Genomic DNA, 23,579 nt, shown 5'->3' with positions numbered 1-23,579 from the left:
CAGGATAGGTCAGCAAGAGAAGGAAGGGTGTGGGGGGCCTCTAGGAGTTTAGAGTAGAATTGCTCAAAGATCTTGAGAACCTCCTTGGGATGTGACGATACAAAACCCTCACTATTAGATAGACGGTAGACGTGAGGCGGTCGAAGTGTGCTAGACAACTTCCTAGCAAACGAGGTCGAGGCAGAGTTGTTGAATAGCAAACTGCGAGCCTTGGCCCAGCATAGCGTCTTCTCAACCTTGGAGGACAACAAGGAGTCGAGTTCCAGGCGCTTCTGATCTATGGTGCGCCTGGACGAGTCCAAGTGCAACGAGGATGCATCTTTGTATAGGTGATCCAATTCTCTGGTTAGTTCCACTATCCTAAGTCTATTAGCTCTATTCCGGGCTGCGGAAAGACTAATAAGTCGTCCCCTGATGACGGCTTTATGCGCCATCCAGAGGGTCGAGGGTTGCATTTCCGGGCGAGCATTCAAGGAGAAATACTCCTCCAGAGATTGAGCTACCTGGGCTTCCACCCCTGAGTCCGAGAGAAGGGATTCATTCAATCTCCAGGAGTGAGTCGTGGGAGCGAGCCGAATAAACCCTGTAGTAAAGGAAGTTGCCTGATGATCGGACCAAACACAGGGGTGGATGGAGGCCTCCACCGAGATAGCAAGAATAATTGGAGTGGAGTAAATGTAGTCTAACCTCGCATAACTGTTATGTGGGTGGGAGAAGAAAGTGTACTCCCTGCAGCCTATGTTGTGAGCTCTCCAGGTGTCAGTGAGTTGCAGTTCCCGTAGGCCCCTGGAGAGCGATTTCGGGAAAGCTCTAGAAGAGATTGGTGTTGATGAACGGTCGAGAGTGGCGTTGGCAACTGAATTAAAATCACCACCTACGATTAAGTGAGGGGAGTGATATTGAGCAATTTTCTCAAAAAATGACCCAAAGAACGTGGCCGAACCTTCATTGGGTGCGTAAATACTAGCAATAGTAAGTTCTCTGTTGTGGACCACACCCTGAATAATAACATAGCGGCTCTCGGGGTCTCTAAATATATGCTTGACCTCCATCGGGAGGGAGGAGTGAAGGAGAATGGCGGCACCCCTGGTCTTGGACGAGTGGAGCGAGTAAAAGGCTTGAGGGAAGTCCTTATGGAAAAATTTAGGGTGAGAGGAGCGGGAGAAATGCGTTTCTTGGAGTAGAAGGATTTTAGCTCCAAGGCTTTTATAAAAGGAGAAGGCTTTGCGCCTTTTAGATGGTGAATTAAATCCCTTGACATTATGGGAAACACAAGTTATTGCCATGGCGAATAAAAAAGGACAACTATAGTGGAGAGGTCAGATATGGTGGCAGGGGGAGAAAGGGAAACTCTCGGGGGATACTCGTCCAACAGGCGCCAGAGACGCAGGGGGACCCTCATATCCTCTGCGGGACAATAGAAAAATAAGACACAGTGCAATAAAAACCAGTGTATAGAGAAAATACCAATCTTGAGTATAAAAGGCGTCTGAGTGATTGTAAGAGCATAGAACAAGGAATATGATCGACCTAGAAGGGAGAAGATCAAAAGACATAAAAGAAGGGAATATGCATCAAAAGGAAAAGGCCCAAAGCCCAAGAAGGGTCTGGGGCCCAACATTAAAGCTAAGTATAATAGCGTGTGGGGAAACATAGCCACACCAAAAGAACAATCAAACACCGAGACAACAAGGTCTCGTGCCCAGTAGGGTTGCGCAATGGTAGGGGGTGCCCACCAAAGAAGCAACCGACCACTGGAAAGGGGAGCCATATAACAGCTCCTAGGGACTTGTAAATGGCTGGTGGGTTGGGTAGGAAAAACCTAGGACACAGAAGGCCCCTCACTCCGACAAGCTCCACCGTCGCCCGATAGGACTGAGGCGTGGAGCAAGCCGGAGCTAAGAGGGGGAAACAGTATAAAACCAGAAACTTAAACACACACTACCCTGTACCATATAAACACGAGCAGCAGGAGTGCGCATGCGCGAGGCTTCCAAGATGGCCGCGATCATCTAAAGCTCCGCTGCCTCGCGGAACAACGGAACCCCTACCGCACGGCACGGCTACCCTTCCGCTTCCCGAGTTATAGGGGCGGAATCCCGAAGTGTTGGGGCACATTTCTGAATGACCGGTGGACTGGCTAAACGCAATCTCGGCCCGCTGTTCGCTTCATTGGACGTGAGGGAGAAATCCAAGATGGCCACCGCAGCACAGCTCCTGTCTCAGGATCACAGATCCGCAGGCACAGTGGATTTCAGGTCAGATACAGACTTTCCTCCTCTCCACGCCACCCCAGGCAACCCCAGGGGTCTCCCCAAGGATGCCACACCGTCCCCGGCCTCCACGGTCTCTCTGCTGGAACGCACCATCCAGGAGTTCTCTCCCTCCCCAGCGGGGACCTACAGAGTTACCCAGACCGCCATGGCCCCCCACGAGGCTGCTCATTCAGACCCAGTCTCCCACATGGATGCCCTGTTTGGCAAATTCTCTGAATTATTAGAGAGGGGCCTCTCCCAAACTGCCTTGCAAATCACGGGGGAATTGAAAGCTGATTTTATTAACCTAGGCTCCCGGATCGAAACGATCGAACATAAAATGGAGGATACCATAGCCAGATCCATCCAAAACTCCAGACACATCTACTCAGTACAGGAGCAATTGGACATAGCCATGGCCCGTATAGATGACCTCGAAAATAGGTCACGCAGATATAACGTCAGAATTCGCGGGCTTCCAGAATCAATAACTGATGTGTCCAGGGCGGTGCAAGACCTCATTCAACAGCTAATCCCAGACATCCCAGCTACCAAGCTTGAACTTGACCGGGTCCATAGAACCCTCGGCCCCCCTAGGAAGGATGGCACCCCGCGAGATGTTCTGGCCAAGCCACATCACTTCTCGGTGAAAGAAGAATTCATGAAGAGAGCCAGATCCCTGCAACACGTCAATTACCAGGGACACCAGGTTCAGATCTTTGCGGACCTCTCCCCCTCCACGATACAGAGACGAAGAGCTCTAAAACCCCTCTTGCTTGCAATGTCCCACAAAGACATAAAATACAAATGGGCATTCCCTTTTGCGGTCAGGTTCACGGACAAAGGGAAGTCTTTTGCCTTCTCCACTTTTCCCGAGGGGGAAAAGCTCCTCACCAAGCTGAAAATCATCTCTCAAGAAGCTGACATGGACACTTCTAACCCTAGTCAGGGATCTAACAAACGACCCACTCCTAACAGCCCACAATCCCCGTTATGGACCTCCGGAAGAGCCAAGAAGGTCAAGGATAATGCACCCACCTGAGCAACTTCCAGTCCCATTACCAATCTCTCCATTTTGTGACTGACCGTCCGAGGTCCTGGAGAGGGCCGGAGGACTGCTCCCCAAACTTGGAAAGTTTGGCCCTCCAACCCTTCTTGCCCTCCCCTTGCCTAGGACTTGTGCTACCCTTGTTCTACCCTTATCCCCATTGCCTCCAATAATCCGGGACGCTATGCAGTACTTTGTCCATCTACTGGACTGCCCGTAACCCCGCATATATTTTTTTTGTTTACATACCCTCGAAATGGGCCCCAAGGTTGCTTTGAGGATTTCCCAGGGGGCTGCATTCCTCAGCACCCCCCCTGGATGTACCATCCTTCCTTATGCCTTAAGAACAGCGTTCATTTCTTAGCCCCAGTGTCTTCTAGGCATTATGTTTAGCCGTGCCTCAAAAGAAAAGTTCCTTTTTATGTATATTGCAGCTTTTATGTTATTGCTATTTAAAGTTGATTTCACAGTTCGGGTAGTTACCCGACTAGGGGTCCCCAGTTCCGCGAGGGACCACATGTGTAACTCTCCCTCCCTCGGCCTATCCCAGGCGTCTGAGGGTCGGGACTCCTGACCTTATGGGTCGGTTGTCTTCATTGTGTTTGCTTGGGATTTCGGGGGGTGTCTCCTGCCCTGATCTCCTCTTTCTCTTCTCAGGAACCCTTTCTTTCCTTGCCCTCTCTCCCCTTCTCTTCCCCCTTGATGGTAAGCTTCCCCCGTTGAATGTTTGCATGACACTATTTTTTTTCTCCTCAGGTTGGGCTGAGCCAACCCAGTCGACATGGTATCCTGGGAGACATCCTCGGGCCACCGATCTCAATGCCCTTACCAAGAACCCAGCTATAGATTGGGTAAGTGAGGTCGTTTTCAGATGCTGGGCTCCCCCTCTGCTCCATGGCTGATCCACAGGCTGCTAGGCTTAAGATAGCCTCCCACAACATTCAGGGTCTTAATTCCCCCATCAAACGGAGAAAAGCCCTCGATTACTACAAATCCCTGAAACTAGATATAATTCTGCTTCAGGAAACCCACTTTCCTATCCGGTATAGTCCCAAGTACCTACATGCCCACTTCCCTCAGTTCTTCTTAGCCAACGCGGAATCCAAGACCAAGGGGGTGGCCATTTTGATGGCCAAAACATGCAAATTCAATAAGAGTTTTGAAAAAGCGGATCCGGAGGGCAGATTTTTACTTGTAAAGGGCACTGTGGGGGACCAACTGTACTCCTTGGTCTCCTACTATGCCCCGAACACGGGTCAGGCCAAATTTTTCGAATCCATGCTACGTATTTTAGCACCTCTTTTAGAGGGGACGGTTATTGTCGGAGGAGACTCTAACGTCGCCTTTGATCAAGGACTTGATAAATCCTCCCCCTCACGTCCCCGCTTAACCAGGCCCACAAAGGCAAGCTTACGGATTGCCAAATTGCTACACGCTCATGGGCTATCCGATGTCTGGCGGGAATTAAACCCCACAAAGAGAGACTACACTCACTTCTCAGCGCCTCACCAATCATATGCACGCATAGACCACATACTTGTCCCCTCCTCGCTCCTCCCCAGGATGCTCAAAGCCTCCATCACTGACACAGTGATCTCAGATCACTCTCTTGTAATTGTGACGGCCCTGGGGGGCTCGAGTGGGAGACATACTAGGCATTGGAGGTTAAATGAATCCCTCCTTTCGGAGCCATCACGAGTTATAGATCTCGACAAAGCATTGAAGGAATATTTTTCTATTAATGCGACTCCTGATGTCTCCCCCGAGACCCTGTGGGCGGCGCACAAAGCTTACATTAGGGGAAAATTCATGCAACTGGGTTCTCAAATAAAACGGGAAAGGCAATCAACCATCCTGAAGCTAGAAGAGGAATACTCTAAACTCAGAGCTCTTCACAAAAAGGACCCCCTCCGTACCCCCACGGCCATACTAGACAGGACTCGCTTAGAACTAAATCTCGCCCTCACCACGAAAGCTGAAAAATCAGTTAGGTGGGCTGGCCACAAATTTTACTCACAGGCGGATAAAATAGGCACTCTCCTGGCCAATAGACTCTCCCCTAGAACCAAGCTGAGCACCCTCCCTCGGATCAGAAGCGCGGGACTCCCGCCCTCGTCTAATCCGGTCACAGTTCTGAATGCCTTTCAGAAATTCTACACCTCTCTCTACAGTAGCTCCCCACCCCCCAAAGATAACCTCCTCCCAAAGTTTTTGGAGGGTCTGCCCATCCCGGTCTTATCGGACGTTCACAAACAAGTTATGGAAGCCCCCTTCCAGACAGAGGAAATACTGGAAGTCATTAAGACTCTTAAAAAAAGCTCCGCCCCTGGTCCCGACGGCCTTTCGATCCCTTACTATAAAGCCTTTGCCAACACGCTAGCTCCCCACCTGGCCAATCTCGGTAACCATAAAGCTAATGGAGACCCCCTGGATCCCCACCTTAACACGGCGTATATCACGGTCATCCCCAAACCTGGCAAGAACTTGGAAGATGTCAGCAACTACAGACCGATTTCCCTTATTAATAATGATCTCAAAATTCTTACGAAAGTTATGGCCAATAGGCTAGCCTCCTTTATTGGACGCTATGTCCACAAGGATCAAGTTGGTTTTATTCCCGGCAGACAGGGACCTGATCAAATTCGGAGGGCGATCGACATTATCTCCATTTTGCAGTCTAATTGGGAAGGGGGATCCGGACAATCTGGCTTCCTCCTTTCCTTAGATATTCAAAAGGCTTTCGACTCGGTCTCATGGCAGTACATCTTCCAGCTCTTTGACAGGTGGGGATTTGGGGCTCGCTTCCTTGGCTTATTACAGGCCTTATACTCCCAGCCGAGGGCCCAAATTCGAATGCAGGGATACCTTTCTGAGCCAATTCCCATCACCAGGGGGACCAGACAGGGGTGCCCCCTATCCCCCCTCATATTTGCAATAGCCATTGAAACACTGGCGATCGCAGTCCGCCACAATATGGACATTAGAGGTGTCCAATGCGGTAGTCAAACGCACAAATGTGGACTCTTCGCGGACGACATACTGTTGTTCCTCACTTCCCCCCTCACAACCCTACCCAACTTATCCCGGGTATTGGACGACTTTGCCAAGGTCTCAGGCTTGAGGGTTAATTACTCCAAGTCTGTGGCGTTGAATGTTTCTCTCCCCACTCACCAAGTCCTCTCTCTCAAACAATCCTTTCCGTTCCAATGGAGTGACACTGCCATCCAATACTTGGGTATCTCCCTCACACCTAAAATAGAGATGCTATATGCCCACAATTACCCCAAATTATACAGACAGCTGGAAACCGACCTCTCCTCATGGTCTAAACATGAATTATCCTGGCTTGGCCGGATTAACTCCATAAAAATGACCTTTCTCCCCAAAATCCTTTACTACTTTCGAGCCCTGCCAATACCAGTTCGGAAGGACCACCTTTGCTCTCTGCAAAGCAAAATACTGAAATATATTTGGGGTAATAAGGGATACCGTCTACCGCAAAACACGCTCTTCCTGCATAGACGCAGAGGGGGGCTGGGTCTGCCTAACCTCCACAAATACTACCTTGCAGCTCGCCTAGCCCAACTCTCCTCGATCTACTCCAAATATGAGAAACCGGACTGGCAGTCCATAGAACGCTGTGCGGTACCCTCCTATACACTAGATTTTTTATTATGGTGCCCGCCCAAAGCCAGGCCGCCCATCATGTCCCCATCCCTTTCTCACTCCTGTGCCCTATGGGACGGCCTTCGCAAAGAGCCTTCCCTAGTCTCCACTATAAGACCCCTTGCTCACATGTTCCGTAATCATGACTTCCCCCCCGGTCTGAACATTGAGGCATTCAGATGGTGGTTGGACAAGGGACTATACCGGATAGGTCACTTTTTTAATTCCAGGGGTCCGATTTCCCTAGCTTATTGTATCGAACACTTAGAGCTTCCAAACACAGAGAGGTTCCGCTTCCACCAAATATCTCACTACCTAAACTCACTTTGGAAAAACAAACCCCTTCCTCCCCCCTTTACTGAATATGAAGCCTGGTGTGGTGGAGTCGGGGAGCAGAGGGGTGGTATTTCAGTGATCTACACGGCTCTCACTTCCCCAATGGGTAAATCCCCCTATATGACGGCTTGGGAATCTGATCTCCAGACCTCTGGGAGTCTCGAATCCTGGCAGCTGGCCTTAGCCAGATCCTTTCGTGGGATCCAGAACACCTCACTAATGGAGGCTAGCATCAAATTGATAACCAGGTGGTACCTCACTCCAGTAAGGCTAGCCAGAATATATCCCACGGCTAATCCCTTATGTTTCAGGGGGTGCCAACTTCGTGGCTCCATGATCCACATCTGGTGGGAATGCCCTAGACTCCGTTCGTTCTGGACTAAAATATTCAACTTGATTTACTTAGTCACAGGCTGCCGGGTTTCGAGAACTCCAGAGGTTGCGTTACTCAATACCCCGATTCCTTTGATGTCTGGTAACATTCAGAAACTAACTTATTTTATTCTATTAGGAGCCAAAATTGCGATTGCCTCCGCATGGAAGCAACCCAAACCCTCCTTCCTCGCAGTTAAGAGGAAGATATCGTGGATAATGTCCCAAGAAAAACTATCAGGTATTCTGTCAGACACCACACCTAAATTCCGAAAGGTGTGGGACCCTTGGGCCCGTTACATGGGAATCTCTCTGCTGCCGGGGGTACCCCCAGGCCCTCCCCTAGGAACCAGACCTCACCCCTAAAGCACCCATCCTTACATTGATTGTGAAACATTCCCTCGCTATATCCTTTCACCCTTTCAGGACATAGCTTACCTCCCCCGACCCCTCTGCTCTCCTCTTCTTCTCCTTTCTTCTCTTCTCTGTCCTTCTAGTTGTTCTAAGATTTTGGTTTGCTCAACAGAGCTGTAATTGACAAGTTTACCATACAGTCCAATTTAATGTTGCGGTACCCACGGCAGACGATCCCCCGACTGTTTTTCCCCTCTGCGAGGGAGGGGCCTGGGAGGACACTCCCTCATCCTGGCACAGCAAGTTCCCTATTAGGGGTGTCGGGATGGGGGCTCCTGGGAGTTACCCTAATAGTTCTACCTGGGGGGCTCTCCCGGGGGGGACACCCTCCGTTTACCTCTTATTGATGTAGCCCCTCGATAAGGAAGGGCTTGCCGACTGTACACACTTGATATTGTCTGTTTTTCACTAATGTCTCATGTTTTTTTTTACTTACATTGTGACAGCAGGCCCTCCCTGCTACTGCTAGTTTGTGTACTGTTTTACGTATGTAAGTGCCTTTAATATAAAATAAAATATTTTGAAGTGATAAACACGAGCAGCATATAAACAGCCATTGAGAACTTATAGCAAACCACAGTCTGAGCCTTCAGATAAAGGAGAGCAAAACAACATCATCGAGGACTATCTTCCACCCGATCATCTGCACCATATCTGATTCTACGTCTGTCTCTTCTGGTCGGAGGGGTTTGCCAAATAGGTGTAGCTCTGGGAGTGGAGGGCAGTCTGCGAACCGCCGAGGCGTCCAAAAGTCCCAGCTTCACCAGGATCTCCTGACCCTCCAGGACCGAGGTAGCAGAGTATGTCGAGCCGTTATGTGGAATCACAAGACGAAATGGGAACCCCCAGCGGTACCTGATGCGGGCCGACTGCAGGACAGTGGTTATCTCCTTTAGGTTCCTTCTACGCTCCAAGGTCGCAGGTGCGATATCTGGGAAAATTTGGATAACTTTGTCATCGAGAGTGATCCTCTGTTTGTTACGAGCTGCTCTCAAAATCTCCTCCTTGACCAGAAAGTCCTTCATGCAGAGAATGATGTCCCTGGGGGGTTTGTCCTCCGGGGGTTTGGGGCGCAGAGCTCTATGTATCCGATCACATTTGAACATAGTGGCTTCATGCTCAGGGAGCAAGGACTTAAACAACCGGATGACTACCGGAATAAGCTCAGATTCGGACTCCGGGATGCCACGGATACGCAGATTGTTACGTCTATTTCTGTTGTCGAGGTCTTCTATTTGAGACTGTAGAAGTTGGACCGTGGAGGAAAGGGCTTCGTGTTCCCGGCTGAGGTCATTATGAGCTATTGCCAACTCGTCATGTTTAGTCTCTAGCCTTTCAGTCCTTGCTCCAAGGGCCGAGATTTCCTGTGAAAGTGCATGAGAAGTTTTCTGAAGTTCTGATTGAAACTTGGATGCCAATCTATTGTACATGGAGTCCAGACTGTCCTCTAGGTCCGCTTTTGAGAGGGCACTGGAAGTTCTTTTATCCGACAAAGGAGCAGGAGAGGTAGGGCCCAATAAGCGAGGCGGGGAGGCCGGGTCCGGGGAGAGGCGCCCATCAACCGACCCCTCACGCTCCATGCTAGAATGTTCTTGAGAGCGGAGAAGGTATTGTGTGAGAGTCTTTTGGGCGGTGCTCCGTGCCTTCTTTTTTTTAGACGGCATACACTAAGGCTCAGCGGGTTAGAAGATGAGGTCAGGAGGAAAAAAAAAATTGTGGATGAGGTGAAACGTGGTACAGGAATACCTCTGAGATAGATTGAAGTCCCGAGCGGAGCTAATCTGGGGTCTTAGAAAAACATTTGAAAACTAGGTGCGTGCGCTGCTACTGTGTAGGGTTGCTATGAAGCGAAGCAGTAGCAATTAGCACAATGTCATTAGGCAGTCCTTGGGAAAGCTGAGGGCTGCTGTGCCCCTGATTGATAGAACCACCCGGCAGCAGCCGGTTCCAAAGTGGCCTGTAGAAGGGGGCACCCCCCGGAATGAACAACCAACGGGGGGGTTAGGGTGCCAGGAAACAGTCTACAGCCGGGGGGGGGGGGGGGATGTGCCGCACTCACCGCGAGTCCCGGGGTCACTGGTGCAATAATTGTAGCAAGGAACCCTGCGAACCTCATATGATGTAGATGAAGAAGTGAAGCAAAGCGGTGGCAGGGAAGACCCAGTAGGTTCAGGTAGTTCCAAAACCGCTCCGTCTGAGGGTTAATCCTTGCTGAGGGGGCTGGGGAGGCCCTTTCTGGTTCTAATGTTGCCCCACGAAGCCTGGGAGAGCAGAATTCAGAGGGGGTGTATAACTGTATGCGGTTTTCAGCCTCAGAAGTGCGGGCGTAGGGCTGCGGCCTGCTCCGGGTGTACCAAGATGGCTGCCGTTTGCTGTAGAGGATCGCTAGGCCCCAGACCTCCAGGCGCCTGTAATGTGCTTCGTTCGGGCACCGGACCCGGCCCGGGATGCACCGCTAGGTGGATGCTAAGGGAGAGGAACCCCCCTGGAGCCGAGGGACATCCAGCCGCTCCGGGAGTCAGGTAGGCCTCAAGATGGCGGCGGAGCGCCTCGCGTGTGGGCGGCAGGCCCGGGACGGACGGGAGCTCGTAGACCGCCCGGAGAAGTGCCGAACGTCCTCCGGATGACAGCGGGGAATGCCAGCAGGGCTCGCGGCCCGAAGAAAGTCCGATCTGCGGTGTTAGGGGTCCGGATTGCGGCGGATGCAAGTAGGCCTCAGCGGAGCTCTGGCTGAACGCGTCCGACCTCACCGACTTCCGGCCACGCCCCCCCGTGCCGTAGGGTTTTTTCCATTATGTTGTTGGCTTTGGCGACCTGCTGTATTTTTCCTCTCGATTGCCCAAAGTGACCACCTTGGCTTTTGTCAAGAGAGTTGTAAGTAGGGTGCAAGATCGCCTACGGCCACATCACCCTGAATGCGCTCGATCTCGTCTGATTTCGGATGCTAAGCAGGGTCGGGCCTGGTTAGTACCTGGATGGGACACTGCCTGGGAATACCAGGTGCCGTAGGCTTTTTTCCATTATGTTGTTGGCTTTGGCGACCTGCTGTATTTTTCCTCTCGATTGCCCGCGGTGACCACCTTGGCTTTTGTCAAGAGAGTTGTAAGTAGGGTGCAAGATCACCTACGGCCACATCACCCTGAATGCGCTCGATCTCGTCTGATCTCTGATGCTAAGCAGGGTCGGGCCTGGTTAGTACCTGGATGGGAGACCGCCTGGGAATACCAGGTGCCGTAGGCTTTTTTCCATTATGTTGTTGGCTTTGGCGACCTGCTGTATTTTTCCTCTCGATTGCCCGAGGTGACCACCTTGGCTTTTGTCAAGAGAGTTGTAAGTAGGGTGCAAGATCGCCTACGGCCACATCACCCTGAATGCGCTCGATCTCATCTGATCTCGCATGCTAAGCAGGGTCGGGCCTGGTTAGTACCTGGATATGGAGACCGCCTGGGAATACCAGGTGCCGTAGGCTTTTTTCCATTATGTTGTTGGCTTTGGCGACCTGCTGTATTTTTCCTCTCGATTGCCCGAGGTGACCACCTTGGCTTTTGTCAAGAGAGTTGTAAGTAGGGTGCAAGATTGCCTACGGCCACATCACCCTGAATGCGCTCGATCTCGTCTGATCTCGGATGCCAAGCAGGGTCGGGCCTGGTTAGTACCTGGATGGGAGACCGCCTGGGAATACCAGGTGCCGTAGGCTTTTTTCCATTATGTTGTTGGCTTTGGCGACCTGCTGTATTTTTCCTCTCGATTGCCCGAGGTGAACACCTTGGCTTTTGTCAAGAGAGATGTAAGTAGGGTACAAGATCGCCTACGGCCACATCACCCTGAATGCGCTCGATCTCGTCTGATCTCGGATGCCAAGCAGGGTCGGGCCTGGTTAGTACCTGGATGGGAGACCGCCTGGGAATACCAGGTGCCGTAGGCTTTTTTCCATTATGTTGTTGGCTTTCGCGACCTGCTGTATTTTTCCTCTCGATTGCCCGAGGTGAACACCTTGGCTTTTGTCAAGAGAGTTGTAAGTAGGGTGCAAGATCGCCTACGGCCACATCACCCTGAATGCGCTCGATCTCGTCTGATCTCGGATGCCAAGCAGGGTCGGGCCTGGTTAGTACCTGGATGGGAGACCGCCTGGGAATACCAGGTGCCGTAGGCTTTTTTCCATTATGTTGTTGGCTTTGGCGACCTGCTGTATTTTTCCTCTCGATTGCCCGAGGTGAACACCTTGGCTTTTGTCAAGAGAGTTGTAAGTAGGGTGCAAGATCGCCTACGGCCACATCACCCTGAATGCGCTCGATCTCGTCTGATCTCGGATGCTAAGCAGGGTCGGGCCTGGTTAGTACCTGGATGGGAGACCGCCTGGGAATACCAGGTGCCGTAGGCTTTTTTCCATTATGTTGTTGGCTTTGGCGACCTGCTGTATTTTTCCTCTCAATTGCCCGAGGTGACCACCTTGGCTATTGTCAAGAGAGTTGTAAGTAGGGTGCAAGATCGCCTACGGCCACATCACCCTGAATGCGCTCCATCTCGTCTGATCTCGGATGCTAAGCAGGGCCGGGCCTGGTTAGTACCTGGATGGGAGATCGCCTGGGAATACCAGGTGCCGTAGGCTTTTTTCCATTATGTTGTTGGCTTTGGCGACCTGCTGTATTTTTTCTCTCGATTGCCTGAGGTGACCACCTTGGCTTTTGTCAAGAGAGTTGTAAGTAGGGTGCAAGATCGCCTACGGCCACATCACCCTGAATGCGCTCGATCTCGGATGCTAAGCAGGGTCAGGCCTCGTTAGTACCTGGATGGGAGACCGCCTGGGAATTCCAGGTGCCGTAGGCTTTTTTCCATTATGTTGTTGGCTTTGGCGACCTACTGTATTTTTCCTCTCGATTGCCCGAGGTGACCACCTTGGCTTTTGTCAAGAGAGTTGTAAGTAGGGTGCAAGATCGCATACGGCCACATCACCCTGAATGCGCTCGATCTCGTCTGATCTCGGATGCTAAGCAGGGTCCGTCCTGGTTAGTACCTGGATGGGAGACCGCCTGGGAATACCAGGAGCGGTAGGCTTTTTTCCATTATGTTGTTGGCTTTGGCGACCTGCTGTATTTTTCCTCTCGTTTGCCCGAGGTGACCACCTTGGCTTTTGTCAAGAGAGTTGTAAGTAGGGTGCAAGATCGCATACGGCCACATCACCCTGAATGCGCTCGATCTCGTCTGATCTCGTCTGATCTCGTCTGATCTCGGATGCTAAGCAGGGTCGGGCCTGGTTAGTACCTGGATGGGAGACCGCCTGGGAATACCAGGAGCGGTAGGCTTTTTTCCATTATGTTGTTGGCTTTGGCGACCTGCTGTATTTTTCCTCTCGATTGCCCGAGGTGACCACCTTGGCTTTTGTCAAGAGAGTTGTAAGTAGGGTGTAAGATCGCCTACAGCCACATCACCCTGAATGCGCTCGATCTCGTCTGATCACGGATGCTAAGCAGATTCGGGCCTGGTTAGTACCTGGATGGGAGACCGCCTGGGAATACCAGGTGCCGTAGGCTTTTTTCCATTATGTTGTTGGCTTTGGCGACCTGCTGTATTTTTCCTCTCAATTGCCCGAGGTGACCACCTTGGCTTTTGTCAAGAGAGTTGTAAGTAGGATGCAAGATCGCCTATGGCCACATCACCCTGAATGTGCTCGATCTCGGCTGATCTTGGATGCTAAGCAGGGTCGGGCCTGGTTAGTACCTGGATGGGAGACCGCCTGGGAATACCAGGTGCCGTAGGCTTTTTTCCATTATGTTGTTGGCTTTGGCGACCTGCTGTATTTTTCCTCTCCATTGCCCGAGGTGACCACCTTGGCTTTTGTCAAGAGAGTTGTAAGTAGGGTGCAAGATCCCCTACGGCCACATCACCCTGAATGCGCTCGATCTCGTCTGATCTCGGATGCTGAGCAGGGTCGGGCCTGGTTAGTACCTGGATGGGAGACCGCCTGGGAATACCAGGTGCCGTAGGTTTTTTTCCATTATGTTGTTGGCTTTGGCGACCTGCTGTATTTTTCCTCTCGATTGCCCGAGGTGACCACCTTGGCTTTTGTCAAGAGAGTTGTAAGTAGGACAAAAGATAGCCTACGGCCACATCACCCTGAATGCGCTCGATCTCATCTGATCTCGGATGCTAAGCAGGGTCAGGCCTGGTTAGTACCTGGATGGGAGACCGCCTGGGAATTCCAGGTGCCATAGGCTTTTTTCCATTATGTTGTTGGCTTTGGCGACCTACTGTATTTTTCCTCTCGATTGCCCGAGGTGATCGCCTACGGCCACATCACCCTGAATGCGCTTGATCTCGTCTGATCTCGGATGCTAAGCAGGGTCAGGCCTGGTTAGTACCTGGATGGGAGACCGCCTGGGAATACCAGGTGCCGTAGGCTTTTTTCCATTATGTTGTTGGCTTTGGCGACCTGCTGTATTTTTCCTCTCGATTGCCTGAGGTGACCACCTTGGCTTTTGTCAAGAGAGTTGTAAGTAGGGTTCAAGATCGCCTACAGCCACATCACCCTGAATGTGCTCGATCTCGTCTGATCTCGGATGCTAAGCAGGGTCGGGCCTGGTTAGTACCTGGACGGGAGACCGCCTGGGAATACCAGGTGCCGTAGGCTTTTTTCCATTATGTTGTTGGCTTTGGCGACCTGCTGTATTTTTCCTCTCGATTGCCCGAGGTGACCACCTTGGCTTTTGTCAAGAGAGTTGTAAGTAAAGTGCAAGATTGCCTACGGCCACATCACCCTGAATGCGCTTGATCTCGTCTGATCTCGGATGCTAAGCAGGGTCGGGCCTGGATGGGAGACCGCCTGGGAATACCAGGTGCCATAGGCTTTTTTCCATTATGTTGTTGGCTTTGGCGACCTGCTGTATTTTTCCTCTCGATTGCCCGAGGTGACCACCTTGGCTTTTGTCAAGAGAGTTGTAAGTAGGGTGCAAGATCACCTACGGCCACATCACCCTGAATGCGCTCGATCTCGTCTGATCTCTGATGCTAAGCAGGGTCGGGCCTGGTTAGTACCTGGATGGGAGACCGCCTGGGAATACCAGGTGCCGTAGGCTTTTTTCCATTATGTTGTTGGCTTTGGCGACCTGCTGTATTTTTCCTCTCGATTGCCCGAGGTGACCACCTTGGCTTTTGTCAAGAGAGTTGTAAGTAGGGTGCAAGATCGCCTACGGCCACATCACCCTGAATGCGCTCGATCTCGTCTGATCTCGGATGCCAAGCAGGGTCTGGCCTGGTTAGTACCTGGATGGGAGACCGCCTGGGAATACCAGGTGCCGTAGGCTTTTTTCCATTATGTTGTTGGCTTTGGCGACCTGCTGTATTTTTCCTCTCGATTGCCCGAGGTGACCACCTTGGCTTTTGTCAAGAGAGTTGTAAGTAGGGTGCGAGATCACCTACGGCCACATCACCCTGAATGCGCTCGATCTCGTCTGATCTCGAATGCTAAGCAGGGTCGGGCCTGGTTAGTACCTGGATGGGAGACCGCCTGGGAATACCAGGTGCCGTAGGCTTTTTTCCATTATGTTGTTGGCTTTGGCGACCTGCTGTATTTTTCCTCTTGATTGCCCGAGGTGACCACCTTGGCTTTTGTCAAGAGAGTTGTAAGTAGGGGGCAAGATTGCCTACGGCCACATCACCCTGAATGCGCTCGATCTCATCTGATCTCGGATGCTAAGCAGGGTTGGCCCTGGTTAGTACCTGGATGGGAGACCGCCTGGGAATACCAGGTGCCGTAGGCTTTTTTCCATTATGTTGTTGGCTTTGGCGACCTGCTGTATTTTTCCTCTCGATTGCCCGAGGTGACCACCTTGGCTTTTGTCAAGAGAGTTGTAAGTAGGGTGCAAGATCACCTACGGCCACATCACCCTGAATGCGCTCGATCTCGTCTGATCTCTGATGCTAAGCAGGGTCGGGCCTGGTTAGTACCTGGATGGGAGACCGCCTGGGAATACCAGGTGCCGTAGGCTTTTTTCCATTATGTTGTTGGCTTTGGCGACCTGCTGTATTTTTCCTCTCGATTGCCCGAGGTGACCACCTTGGCTTTTGTCAAGAGAGTTGTAAGTAGGGTGCAAGATCGCCTACGGCCACATCACCCTGAATGCGCTCGATCTCATCTGATCTCGCATGCTAAGCAGGGTCGGGCCTGGTTAGTACCTGGATATGGAGACCGCCTGGGAATACCAGGTGCCGTAGGCTTTTTTCCATTATGTTGTTGGCTTTGGCGACCTGCTGTATTTTTCCTCTCGATTGCCCGAGGTGACCACCTTGGCTTTTGTCAAGAGAGTTGTAAGTAGGGTGCAAGATTGCCTACGGCCACATCACCCTGAATGCGCTCGATCTCGTCTGATCTCGGATGCCAAGCAGGGTCGGGCCTGGTTAGTACCTGGATGGGAGACCGCCTGGGAATACCAGGTGCCGTAGGCTTTTTTCCATTATGTTGTTGGCTTTGGCGACCTGCTGTATTTTTCCTCTCGATTGCCCGAGGTGAACACCTTGGCTTTTGTCAAGAGAGATGTAAGTAGGGTGCAAGATCGCCTACGGCCACATCACCCTGAATGCGCTCGATCTCGTCTGATCTCGGATGCCAAGCAGGGTCGGGCCTGGTTAGTACCTGGATGGGAGACCGCCTGGGAATACCAGGTGCCGTAGGCTTTTTTCCATTATGTTGTTGGCTTTCGCGACCTGCTGTATTTTTCCTCTCGATTGCCCGAGGTGACCACCTTGGCTTTTGTCAAGAGAGTTGTAAGTAGGGTGCAAGATCGCCTACGGCCACATCACCCTGAATGCGCTCGATCTCATCTGATGTCGGATGCTAAGCAGGGTCGGGCCTGGTTAGTACCTGGATGGGAGACCGCCTGGGAATACCAGGTGCCGTAGGCTTTTTTCCATTATGTTGTTGGCTTTGGCGACCTGCTGTATTTTTCCTCTTGATTGCCCGAGGTGACCACCTTGGCTTTTGTCAAGAGAGTTGTAAGTAGGGTGCAAGATTGCCTACGGCCACATCACCCTGAATGCGCTCGATCTCGTCTGATCTCGGATGCTAAGCAGGGTCGGGCCTGGTTAGTACCTGGATGGGAGACCGCCTGGGAATACCAGGTGCCGTAGGCTTTTTTCCATTATGTTGTTGGCTTTGGCGACCTGCTGTATTTTTCCTCTCGATTTCTCGAGGTGACCACCTTGGCTTTTGTCAAGAGAGTTGTAAGTAGGGGGCAAGATCGCCTACGGCTACATCACCCTGAATGCGCTCGATCTCGTCTGATCTCTGATGCTAAGCAGGGTCGGGCCTAGTTAGTACCTGGATGGGAGACCGCCTGGGAATACCAGGTGCCGTAGGCTTTTTTCCATTATGTTGTTGGCTTTGGCGACCTGTTGTATTTTTCCTCTTGATTACCCGAGGTGACCACCTTGGCTTTTGTCAAGAGAGTTGTAAGTAGGGTGCAAGATTGCCTACGGCCACATCACCCTGAATGCGCTCGATCTCTTCTGATCTCAGATGCTAAGCAGGGTCGGGCCTGGTTAGTACCTGGATGGGAGACCGCCTGGGAATACCAGGTGCCGTAGGCTTCTTTCCATTATGTTGTTGGCTTTGGCGACCTGCTGTATTTTTCCTCTCGTTTGCCCGAGGTGACCACCTTGGCTTTTGTCAAGAGAGTTGTAAGTAGGGTGCAACACTGCCTACGGCCACATCACCCTGAATGCGCTCGATCTCGTCTAAACTCAGATGCCAAGCAGGGTCGGGCCTGGTTAGTACCTGGATGGGAGACCGCCTGGGAATACCAGGTGCCGTAGGCTTTTTTCCATTATGTTGTTGGCTTTGGCGACCTGCTGTATTTTTCCTCTCGATTGCCCGAGGTGACCACCTTGGCTTTTGTCAAGAGAGTTGTAAGTAGGGTGCAAGATCGCCTACGGCCACATCACCCTGAATGCGCTCGATCTCGTCTGATCTTGGATGCCAAGCAGGGTCGGGCCTGGTTAGTACCTGGATGGGAGACCGCCTGGGAATACCAGGTGCCGTAGGCTTTTTTCCATTATGTTGTTGGCTTTGGCGACCTGCTGTATTTTTCCTCTCGATTGCCCGAGGTGACCACCTTGGCTTTTGTCAAGAGAGTTGTAAGTAGGGTGCAAGATCGCCTACGGCCACATCACCCTGAATGCGCTCGATCTCATCTGATCTCGGATGCTAAGCAGGGTCGGGCCTGGTTAGTACCTGGATGGGAGACCGCCTGGGAATACCAGGTGCCGTAGGCTTTTTTCCATTATGTTGTTGGCTTTGGCGACCTGCTGTATTTTTCCTCTTGATTGCCCGAGGTGACCACCTTGGCTTTTGTCAAGAGAGTTGTAAGTAGGGTGCAAGATTGCCTACGGCCACATCACCCTGAATGCGCTCGATCTCGTCTGATCTCGGATGCTAAGCAGGGTCGGGCCTGGTTAGTACCTGGATGGGAGACCGCCTGGGAATACCAGGTGCCGTAGGCTTTTTTCCATTATGTTGTTGGCTTTGGCGACCTGCTGTATTTTTCCTCTCGATTGCCCGAGGTGACCACCTTGGCTTTTGTCAAGAGAGTTGTAAGTAGGGTGCAAGATTGCCTACGGCCACATCACCCTGAATGCGCTCGATCTCGTTTAAACTCAGATGCCAAGCAGGGTCGGGCCTGGTTAGTACCTGGATGGGAGACCGCCTGGGAACACCAGGTGCCGTAGGCTTTTTTCCATTATGTTGTTGGCTTTGGCGACCTGCTGTATTTTTCCTCTCGATTGCCCGAGGTGACCACCTTGGCTTTTGTCAAGAGAGTTGTAAGTAGGGTGCAAGATCGCCTACGGCCACATCACCCTGAATGCGCTCGATCTCGTCTGATCTCGGATGCCAAGCAGGGTCGGGCCTGGTTAGTACCTGGATGGGAGACCGCCTGGGAATACCAGGTGCCGTAGGCTTTTTTCCATTATGTTGTTGGCTTTGGCGACCTGCTGTATTTTTCCTCTCGATTGCCCGAGGTGACCACCTTGGCTTTTGTCAAGAGAGTTGTAAGTAGGGTGCAAGATCGCCTACGGCCACATCACCCAGAATGCGCTCGATCTCGTCTGATCTCGGATGCTAAGTAGGGTTGGGCCTGGTTAGTACCTGGATGGGAGACCGCCTGGGAATACCAGGTGCCGTAGGCTTTTTTCCATTATTTTGTTGGCTTTGGCGACCTGCTGTATTTTTCCTCTCGATTGCCCTAGGTGACCACCTTGGCTTTTGTAAAGAGAGTTGTAAGTAGGATGCAAGATCGCCTACAGCCACATCACCCTGAATGCACTCGATCTCATCTGATCTCGGATGCTAAGCAGGGTCTCGCCTGGTTAGTACCTGGATGGGGGACCGCCTGGGAACACCAGGTGCCGTAGGCTTTTTTCCATTATGTTGTTGGCTTTGGCGACCTGCTGTATTTTTCCTCTCGATTGCCCGAGGTGACCACCTTGGCTTTTGTCAAGAGAGTTGTAAGTAGGGTGCAAGATCGCCTACGGCCACATCACCCTGAATGCGCTCGATCTCGTCTGATCTCGGATGCTAAGCCTGGGAATACCCGGTGCCATAGGCTATTTTCCATTATGTTGTTGGCTTTGGCGACCTGCTTTATTTTTCCTCTCGATTGCCCGAGGTGACCACCTTGGCTTTTGTCTAGAGAGTTGTAAGTAGGGTGCAAGATCGCCTACTGCCAAAACACACTGAATGCGCTCGATCTCGTCTGATCTCAGATGATAAGCAGGGTCTGCCCTGGTTAGTACCTGGATGGGAGACCGCCTGGGAATACCGGGTGCCGTAGGCTTTTTTCCATTATGTTGTTGGCTTTGGCGACCTGCTGTATTTTTCGTCTCGATTTCCCAAGGTGACCACCTTGGCTTTTGTCAAGAGAGTTGTAAGTAGGATGCAAGATTGCCTACGGCCAAATCACCCTGAATGTGCTCGATCTCGTCTGATCTCGGATGCTAAGCAGGGTCGGGCCTGGTTAGTACCTGGATGGGAGACCGCCTGGGAATACCAGGTGCCGTAGGCTTTTTTCCATTATGTTGTTGGCTTTGGCGACCTGCTGTATTTTTCCTCTCGATTGCCCGAGGTGACCACCTTGGCTTTTGTCAAGAGAGTTGTAAGTAGGGTGCAAGATTGCCTACGGCCACATCACCCTGAATGCGCTCGATCTCGTCTGATCTCGGATGCTAAGCAGTGTCGGGCCTGGTTAGTACCTGGATGGGAGACCGCCTGGGAATACCAGGTGCCGTAGGCTTTTTTCCATTATGTTGTTGGCTTTGGCGACCTGCTGTATTTTTCCTCTCGATTGCCCGAGGTGACCACCTTGGCTTTTGTCAAGAGAGTTGTAAGTAGGGTGCAAGATCGCCTATGGCCACATCACCCTGAATGCGCTCGATCTCGTCTGATCTCGGATGCTAAGCAGCGTGGGGCCTGGTTAGTACCTGGATGGGAGACCGTCTGGGAATACCGGGTGCCGTAGGCTTTTTTCCATTATGTTGTTGGCTTTGGCGACCTGCTATATTTTTCCTCTCGATTGCCCGAGGTGACCACCTTGGCTTTTGTCAAGAGAATTGTAAGTAGAGTGCAAGAGCGCCTACGGCCACATCATCCTGAATGCGCCCGCTCTCATCTGATCTCGGATGCTAAGCAGGGTCGGGCCTGGTTAGTACCTGGATGGGAGACCGCCTGGAAATACCAGGTGCCGTAGGCTTTTTTCCATTATGTTGTTGGCTTTGGCGACCTGCTGTACTATTCCTCTCTATTGCCCGAGGTGACCACCTTGGCTTTTGTCAAGAGAGTTGTAAGTAGGGTGCAAGATTGCCTACGGCCACATCACCCTGAATGCGCTCGATCTCGTCTGATCTCGGATGCTAAGCAGGGTCGGGCCTGGTTAGTACCTGGATGGGAGACCGCCTGGAAATACCAGGTGCCGTAGGCTTTTTTCCATTATGTTGTTGGCTTTGGCGACCTGCTGTACTTTTCCTCTCTATTGCCCGAGGTGACCACCTTGGCTTTTGTCAAGAGAGTTGTAAGTAGAGTGCAAGATCGCCTACGGCCACATCACCCTGAATGGGCTCGATCTCGTCTGATCTCAGATGCTAAGCAGGGTCGGGCCTTGTTAGTACATGGATGGGAGACCGCCTGGGAATACCAGGTGCCGTAGGCTTTTTTCCATTATGTTGTTGGCTTTGGCGACCTGCTGTATTTTTCCTCTCGTTTGCCCGAGGTGACCACCTTGGCTTTTGTCAAGAGAGTTGTAAGTAGGGTGCAAGATCGCCTACAACCACATCACCCTGAATGCGCTCGATCTCGTCTGACGTCGGATGCTAAGCAGGGTCGTGCCTGGTTAATACCTGGATGGGAGACCGCCTGTGAATACCGGGTGCCGTAGGCTTTTTTCCATTATGTTGTTGGCTTTGGCGACCTGCTGTATTTTTCCTCTCGATTGTCCGAGGTGACCACCTTGGCTTTTGTCAAGAGAGTTTTAAGTAGGGTGCAAGATTGCCTACGGCCACATCACCCTGAATGCGCTCGATCTCGTCTGATCTCGGTTGCTAAGCAGGGTCGGGCCTGGTTAGTACCTGGATGGGAGACCGCCTGGGAATACCGGGTGCCGTAGGCTTTTTTCCATTATGTTGTTGGCTTTGGTGACCTGCTGTATTTTTCCTCTCGATTGCCCGAGGTGACCACCTTGGCTTTTGTCAAGAGAGTTGTAAATAGGGTGCAAGATTGCCTACGGCCACATTACCCTGAATGCGCTCGTTCTCGTATGCAAAGCAGGGTCGGGCCTGGTTGGTACCTGGATGGGAGGCCGCCTGGGAATACCAGGTGCCGTAGGCTTTTTTCCATTATGTTGTTGGCTTTGGCGACCTGCTGTATTTTTCCTCTCCATTGCCCGAGGTGACTACCTTGGCTTTTGTCAAGAGAGTTGTAAGTAGGGTGCAAGATCGCCTACTGCCACATCACCCTGAATGCGCTTGATCTCGTCTGATCTCGGATACTAAGCAGGGTCGGGCCTGGTTAGTACCTGGATGGTAGACCGCCTGGGAATACCAGGTGCCGTAGGCTTTTTTCCATTATGTTGTTGGCTTTGGCGACCTGCTGTATTTTTCCTCTCAATTGCCCGAGGTGACCACCTTGGCTTTTGTCAAGAGAGTTGTAAGTAGGGTTCAAGATTGCCTACTGCCACATCACCCTGAATGCGCTCGATCTCTTCTGATCTCGGATGCTGACCAGGGTCGGGCCTGGTTAGTACCTGGATGGGAGTCCGCCTGGGAATACCAGGTGCCGTAGGCTTTTTTCCATTATGTTGTTGGCTTTGGCGACCTGCTGTATTTTTCCTCTCAATTGCCCGAGGTGACCACCTTGGCTTTTGTCAAGAGAGTTGTAAGTAGTGTGCAAGATCGCCTACAGCCACATCACCCTGAATGCGCTCGATCTCGGATGCTAAGCAGGGTCGGGCCTGGTTAGTACCTGGATGGGAGACCACCTGGGAATACCAGGTGCCGTAGGCTTTTTTCCATTATGTTGTTGGCTTTGGCGACCTGCTGTATTTTTCCTCTCGATTGCCCGAGGTGACCACCTTGGCTTTTGTCAAGAGAGTTGTAAGTAGGGTTCAAGATTGCCTACAGCCACATCACCCTGAATGCGCTCAATCTCGTCTGATCTCGGATGCTAAGCAGGGTCGATCCTGGATGGGAGACCCCCTGGGAATACCAGGTGCCGTAGACTTTTTTCCATTATGTTGTTGGCTTTGGCGACCTGCTGTATTTTTCCTCTCGATTGTCCGAGGTGACCACCTTGGCTTTTGTCAAGAGAGTTGTAAGTAGGGTGCAAGATCGCCTGCGGCTACATCACCCTGGATGCGCTCGATCTCGTCTGATCTCGGATGCTAAGCAGGGTCGGGCCTGTTTAGTACCTGGATGGGAGACCGCCTGGGAATACCAGGTGCCGTAGGCTTTTTTCCATTATGTTGTTGGCTTTGGCGACCTGCTGTATTTTTCCTCTCGATTTCCCGAGGTGACCACCTTGGCTTTTTTCAAGAGAGTTGTAAGTAGGGTGCAAGATCGCCTGTGGCCACATCATCCTGAATGCGCTTGATCTCGTCTGATCTCGGATGCTAAGCAGGGTCGAGCCTGGTTAGTACCTGGATGGGAGACCGCCTGGGAATACCAGGTGCCGTAGGCTTTTTTCCATTATGTTGTTGGCTTTGGCGACCTGCTGTATTTTTCCTCTCGATTGCCGAGGTGACCACCTTGGCTTTTGTCAAGAGAGTTGTAAGTAGGGTTCAAGATTGCCTACGGCCACATCACCCTGAATACGCTCGATCTCATCTGATCTCAGATGCTAAGCAGGGTCAAGCCTGGTTAGTACCTGGATGGGAGACCGCCTGGGAATACCAGGTGCCGTAGGCTTTTTTCCATTATGTTGTTGGCTTTGGCGACCTGCTGTATTTTTCCTC

The 23,579-nt window shown here is 51.7% G+C and overlaps 33 non-coding genes and 20 pseudogenes across 33 annotated transcripts; all 53 read left to right on the top strand.

Moving 5' to 3' along the window:
* The first annotated feature begins 10,984 nt into the window (after positions 1-10,984).
* Positions 10,985-11,103, top strand: LOC143954674 (5S ribosomal RNA). Its single transcript, XR_013269639.1, has one exon. It is a non-coding gene; the product is annotated as a 5S ribosomal RNA (ribosomal RNA).
* A 109-nt stretch (positions 11,104-11,212) lies between these two features.
* Positions 11,213-11,331, top strand: LOC143953490 (5S ribosomal RNA). The gene has a single exon (XR_013268567.1). It is a non-coding gene; the product is annotated as a 5S ribosomal RNA (ribosomal RNA).
* A 109-nt stretch (positions 11,332-11,440) lies between these two features.
* On the top strand, positions 11,441-11,560 carry LOC143945498 (5S ribosomal RNA; annotated as a pseudogene).
* A 109-nt stretch (positions 11,561-11,669) lies between these two features.
* LOC143950162 (5S ribosomal RNA) lies at positions 11,670-11,788 on the top strand. Its single transcript, XR_013265590.1, has one exon. It is a non-coding gene; the product is annotated as a 5S ribosomal RNA (ribosomal RNA).
* Positions 11,789-11,897: 109 nt separating this feature from the next.
* Positions 11,898-12,016, top strand: LOC143950161 (5S ribosomal RNA). The gene has a single exon (XR_013265589.1). It is a non-coding gene; the product is annotated as a 5S ribosomal RNA (ribosomal RNA).
* A 109-nt stretch (positions 12,017-12,125) lies between these two features.
* On the top strand, positions 12,126-12,244 carry LOC143950160 (5S ribosomal RNA). Its single transcript, XR_013265588.1, has one exon. It is a non-coding gene; the product is annotated as a 5S ribosomal RNA (ribosomal RNA).
* A 109-nt stretch (positions 12,245-12,353) lies between these two features.
* Positions 12,354-12,472, top strand: LOC143953096 (5S ribosomal RNA). Its single transcript, XR_013268210.1, has one exon. It is a non-coding gene; the product is annotated as a 5S ribosomal RNA (ribosomal RNA).
* A 109-nt stretch (positions 12,473-12,581) lies between these two features.
* On the top strand, positions 12,582-12,700 carry LOC143944175 (5S ribosomal RNA; annotated as a pseudogene).
* Positions 12,701-12,809: 109 nt separating this feature from the next.
* Positions 12,810-12,918, top strand: LOC143949227 (5S ribosomal RNA; annotated as a pseudogene).
* A 109-nt stretch (positions 12,919-13,027) lies between these two features.
* Positions 13,028-13,146, top strand: LOC143946981 (5S ribosomal RNA; annotated as a pseudogene).
* A 109-nt stretch (positions 13,147-13,255) lies between these two features.
* Positions 13,256-13,394, top strand: LOC143948081 (5S ribosomal RNA; annotated as a pseudogene).
* A 109-nt stretch (positions 13,395-13,503) lies between these two features.
* LOC143947334 (5S ribosomal RNA) lies at positions 13,504-13,622 on the top strand (annotated as a pseudogene).
* Positions 13,623-13,731: 109 nt separating this feature from the next.
* LOC143944393 (5S ribosomal RNA) lies at positions 13,732-13,850 on the top strand (annotated as a pseudogene).
* Positions 13,851-13,959: 109 nt separating this feature from the next.
* LOC143954233 (5S ribosomal RNA) lies at positions 13,960-14,078 on the top strand. Its single transcript, XR_013269243.1, has one exon. It is a non-coding gene; the product is annotated as a 5S ribosomal RNA (ribosomal RNA).
* Positions 14,079-14,187: 109 nt separating this feature from the next.
* On the top strand, positions 14,188-14,306 carry LOC143953370 (5S ribosomal RNA). Its single transcript, XR_013268459.1, has one exon. It is a non-coding gene; the product is annotated as a 5S ribosomal RNA (ribosomal RNA).
* A 66-nt stretch (positions 14,307-14,372) lies between these two features.
* LOC143953114 (5S ribosomal RNA) lies at positions 14,373-14,491 on the top strand. The gene has a single exon (XR_013268226.1). It is a non-coding gene; the product is annotated as a 5S ribosomal RNA (ribosomal RNA).
* A 109-nt stretch (positions 14,492-14,600) lies between these two features.
* LOC143954911 (5S ribosomal RNA) lies at positions 14,601-14,719 on the top strand (annotated as a pseudogene).
* A 326-nt stretch (positions 14,720-15,045) lies between these two features.
* Positions 15,046-15,164, top strand: LOC143953488 (5S ribosomal RNA). Its single transcript, XR_013268565.1, has one exon. It is a non-coding gene; the product is annotated as a 5S ribosomal RNA (ribosomal RNA).
* Positions 15,165-15,273: 109 nt separating this feature from the next.
* On the top strand, positions 15,274-15,392 carry LOC143953709 (5S ribosomal RNA). The gene has a single exon (XR_013268766.1). It is a non-coding gene; the product is annotated as a 5S ribosomal RNA (ribosomal RNA).
* Positions 15,393-15,501: 109 nt separating this feature from the next.
* LOC143948668 (5S ribosomal RNA) lies at positions 15,502-15,620 on the top strand. Its single transcript, XR_013265417.1, has one exon. It is a non-coding gene; the product is annotated as a 5S ribosomal RNA (ribosomal RNA).
* Positions 15,621-15,729: 109 nt separating this feature from the next.
* LOC143950204 (5S ribosomal RNA) lies at positions 15,730-15,848 on the top strand. The gene has a single exon (XR_013265628.1). It is a non-coding gene; the product is annotated as a 5S ribosomal RNA (ribosomal RNA).
* A 109-nt stretch (positions 15,849-15,957) lies between these two features.
* On the top strand, positions 15,958-16,076 carry LOC143953487 (5S ribosomal RNA). Its single transcript, XR_013268564.1, has one exon. It is a non-coding gene; the product is annotated as a 5S ribosomal RNA (ribosomal RNA).
* A 109-nt stretch (positions 16,077-16,185) lies between these two features.
* Positions 16,186-16,305, top strand: LOC143945497 (5S ribosomal RNA; annotated as a pseudogene).
* A 109-nt stretch (positions 16,306-16,414) lies between these two features.
* LOC143950159 (5S ribosomal RNA) lies at positions 16,415-16,533 on the top strand. The gene has a single exon (XR_013265587.1). It is a non-coding gene; the product is annotated as a 5S ribosomal RNA (ribosomal RNA).
* Positions 16,534-16,642: 109 nt separating this feature from the next.
* Positions 16,643-16,761, top strand: LOC143950158 (5S ribosomal RNA). Its single transcript, XR_013265586.1, has one exon. It is a non-coding gene; the product is annotated as a 5S ribosomal RNA (ribosomal RNA).
* A 109-nt stretch (positions 16,762-16,870) lies between these two features.
* On the top strand, positions 16,871-16,989 carry LOC143951245 (5S ribosomal RNA). The gene has a single exon (XR_013266535.1). It is a non-coding gene; the product is annotated as a 5S ribosomal RNA (ribosomal RNA).
* Positions 16,990-17,098: 109 nt separating this feature from the next.
* On the top strand, positions 17,099-17,217 carry LOC143953084 (5S ribosomal RNA). Its single transcript, XR_013268199.1, has one exon. It is a non-coding gene; the product is annotated as a 5S ribosomal RNA (ribosomal RNA).
* Positions 17,218-17,326: 109 nt separating this feature from the next.
* LOC143943693 (5S ribosomal RNA) lies at positions 17,327-17,445 on the top strand (annotated as a pseudogene).
* A 109-nt stretch (positions 17,446-17,554) lies between these two features.
* LOC143952525 (5S ribosomal RNA) lies at positions 17,555-17,673 on the top strand. The gene has a single exon (XR_013267693.1). It is a non-coding gene; the product is annotated as a 5S ribosomal RNA (ribosomal RNA).
* A 109-nt stretch (positions 17,674-17,782) lies between these two features.
* Positions 17,783-17,901, top strand: LOC143943863 (5S ribosomal RNA; annotated as a pseudogene).
* Positions 17,902-18,010: 109 nt separating this feature from the next.
* LOC143952340 (5S ribosomal RNA) lies at positions 18,011-18,129 on the top strand. Its single transcript, XR_013267526.1, has one exon. It is a non-coding gene; the product is annotated as a 5S ribosomal RNA (ribosomal RNA).
* A 109-nt stretch (positions 18,130-18,238) lies between these two features.
* Positions 18,239-18,357, top strand: LOC143945433 (5S ribosomal RNA). Its single transcript, XR_013265118.1, has one exon. It is a non-coding gene; the product is annotated as a 5S ribosomal RNA (ribosomal RNA).
* A 109-nt stretch (positions 18,358-18,466) lies between these two features.
* On the top strand, positions 18,467-18,585 carry LOC143953072 (5S ribosomal RNA). The gene has a single exon (XR_013268188.1). It is a non-coding gene; the product is annotated as a 5S ribosomal RNA (ribosomal RNA).
* Positions 18,586-18,694: 109 nt separating this feature from the next.
* On the top strand, positions 18,695-18,813 carry LOC143944715 (5S ribosomal RNA; annotated as a pseudogene).
* Positions 18,814-18,922: 109 nt separating this feature from the next.
* LOC143950157 (5S ribosomal RNA) lies at positions 18,923-19,041 on the top strand. Its single transcript, XR_013265585.1, has one exon. It is a non-coding gene; the product is annotated as a 5S ribosomal RNA (ribosomal RNA).
* Positions 19,042-19,150: 109 nt separating this feature from the next.
* LOC143952052 (5S ribosomal RNA) lies at positions 19,151-19,269 on the top strand. Its single transcript, XR_013267266.1, has one exon. It is a non-coding gene; the product is annotated as a 5S ribosomal RNA (ribosomal RNA).
* Positions 19,270-19,378: 109 nt separating this feature from the next.
* Positions 19,379-19,497, top strand: LOC143943812 (5S ribosomal RNA; annotated as a pseudogene).
* Positions 19,498-19,797: 300 nt separating this feature from the next.
* On the top strand, positions 19,798-19,916 carry LOC143949575 (5S ribosomal RNA; annotated as a pseudogene).
* Positions 19,917-20,025: 109 nt separating this feature from the next.
* Positions 20,026-20,144, top strand: LOC143949626 (5S ribosomal RNA). Its single transcript, XR_013265505.1, has one exon. It is a non-coding gene; the product is annotated as a 5S ribosomal RNA (ribosomal RNA).
* A 109-nt stretch (positions 20,145-20,253) lies between these two features.
* Positions 20,254-20,372, top strand: LOC143951327 (5S ribosomal RNA). The gene has a single exon (XR_013266610.1). It is a non-coding gene; the product is annotated as a 5S ribosomal RNA (ribosomal RNA).
* A 109-nt stretch (positions 20,373-20,481) lies between these two features.
* LOC143954605 (5S ribosomal RNA) lies at positions 20,482-20,600 on the top strand. Its single transcript, XR_013269581.1, has one exon. It is a non-coding gene; the product is annotated as a 5S ribosomal RNA (ribosomal RNA).
* A 109-nt stretch (positions 20,601-20,709) lies between these two features.
* Positions 20,710-20,828, top strand: LOC143954033 (5S ribosomal RNA). The gene has a single exon (XR_013269061.1). It is a non-coding gene; the product is annotated as a 5S ribosomal RNA (ribosomal RNA).
* Positions 20,829-20,937: 109 nt separating this feature from the next.
* On the top strand, positions 20,938-21,056 carry LOC143951105 (5S ribosomal RNA). The gene has a single exon (XR_013266408.1). It is a non-coding gene; the product is annotated as a 5S ribosomal RNA (ribosomal RNA).
* A 109-nt stretch (positions 21,057-21,165) lies between these two features.
* Positions 21,166-21,284, top strand: LOC143947307 (5S ribosomal RNA; annotated as a pseudogene).
* Positions 21,285-21,393: 109 nt separating this feature from the next.
* LOC143948756 (5S ribosomal RNA) lies at positions 21,394-21,512 on the top strand (annotated as a pseudogene).
* A 109-nt stretch (positions 21,513-21,621) lies between these two features.
* Positions 21,622-21,740, top strand: LOC143950563 (5S ribosomal RNA). Its single transcript, XR_013265919.1, has one exon. It is a non-coding gene; the product is annotated as a 5S ribosomal RNA (ribosomal RNA).
* A 109-nt stretch (positions 21,741-21,849) lies between these two features.
* Positions 21,850-21,958, top strand: LOC143950096 (5S ribosomal RNA; annotated as a pseudogene).
* Positions 21,959-22,067: 109 nt separating this feature from the next.
* Positions 22,068-22,186, top strand: LOC143946083 (5S ribosomal RNA; annotated as a pseudogene).
* Positions 22,187-22,295: 109 nt separating this feature from the next.
* On the top strand, positions 22,296-22,414 carry LOC143946998 (5S ribosomal RNA; annotated as a pseudogene).
* A 109-nt stretch (positions 22,415-22,523) lies between these two features.
* Positions 22,524-22,632, top strand: LOC143947731 (5S ribosomal RNA; annotated as a pseudogene).
* Positions 22,633-22,958: 326 nt separating this feature from the next.
* LOC143952486 (5S ribosomal RNA) lies at positions 22,959-23,077 on the top strand. Its single transcript, XR_013267658.1, has one exon. It is a non-coding gene; the product is annotated as a 5S ribosomal RNA (ribosomal RNA).
* A 109-nt stretch (positions 23,078-23,186) lies between these two features.
* Positions 23,187-23,305, top strand: LOC143952817 (5S ribosomal RNA). The gene has a single exon (XR_013267957.1). It is a non-coding gene; the product is annotated as a 5S ribosomal RNA (ribosomal RNA).
* Positions 23,306-23,413: 108 nt separating this feature from the next.
* On the top strand, positions 23,414-23,532 carry LOC143952991 (5S ribosomal RNA). Its single transcript, XR_013268114.1, has one exon. It is a non-coding gene; the product is annotated as a 5S ribosomal RNA (ribosomal RNA).
* The last annotated feature ends 47 nt before the right edge of the window (positions 23,533-23,579 follow it).

This window comes from Lithobates pipiens, unplaced genomic scaffold (assembly GCF_037356315.1).
Source record: "Lithobates pipiens isolate NorthernLeopardFrog02 unplaced genomic scaffold, aLitPip1_a1.2 Scaffold_30, whole genome shotgun sequence".
NCBI classification, from domain to species: domain Eukaryota; kingdom Metazoa; phylum Chordata; class Amphibia; order Anura; family Ranidae; genus Lithobates; species Lithobates pipiens.
Note: the sequence above shows the minus strand (reverse complement) of the source record. Positions and strands in the feature narration are given on the sequence as shown.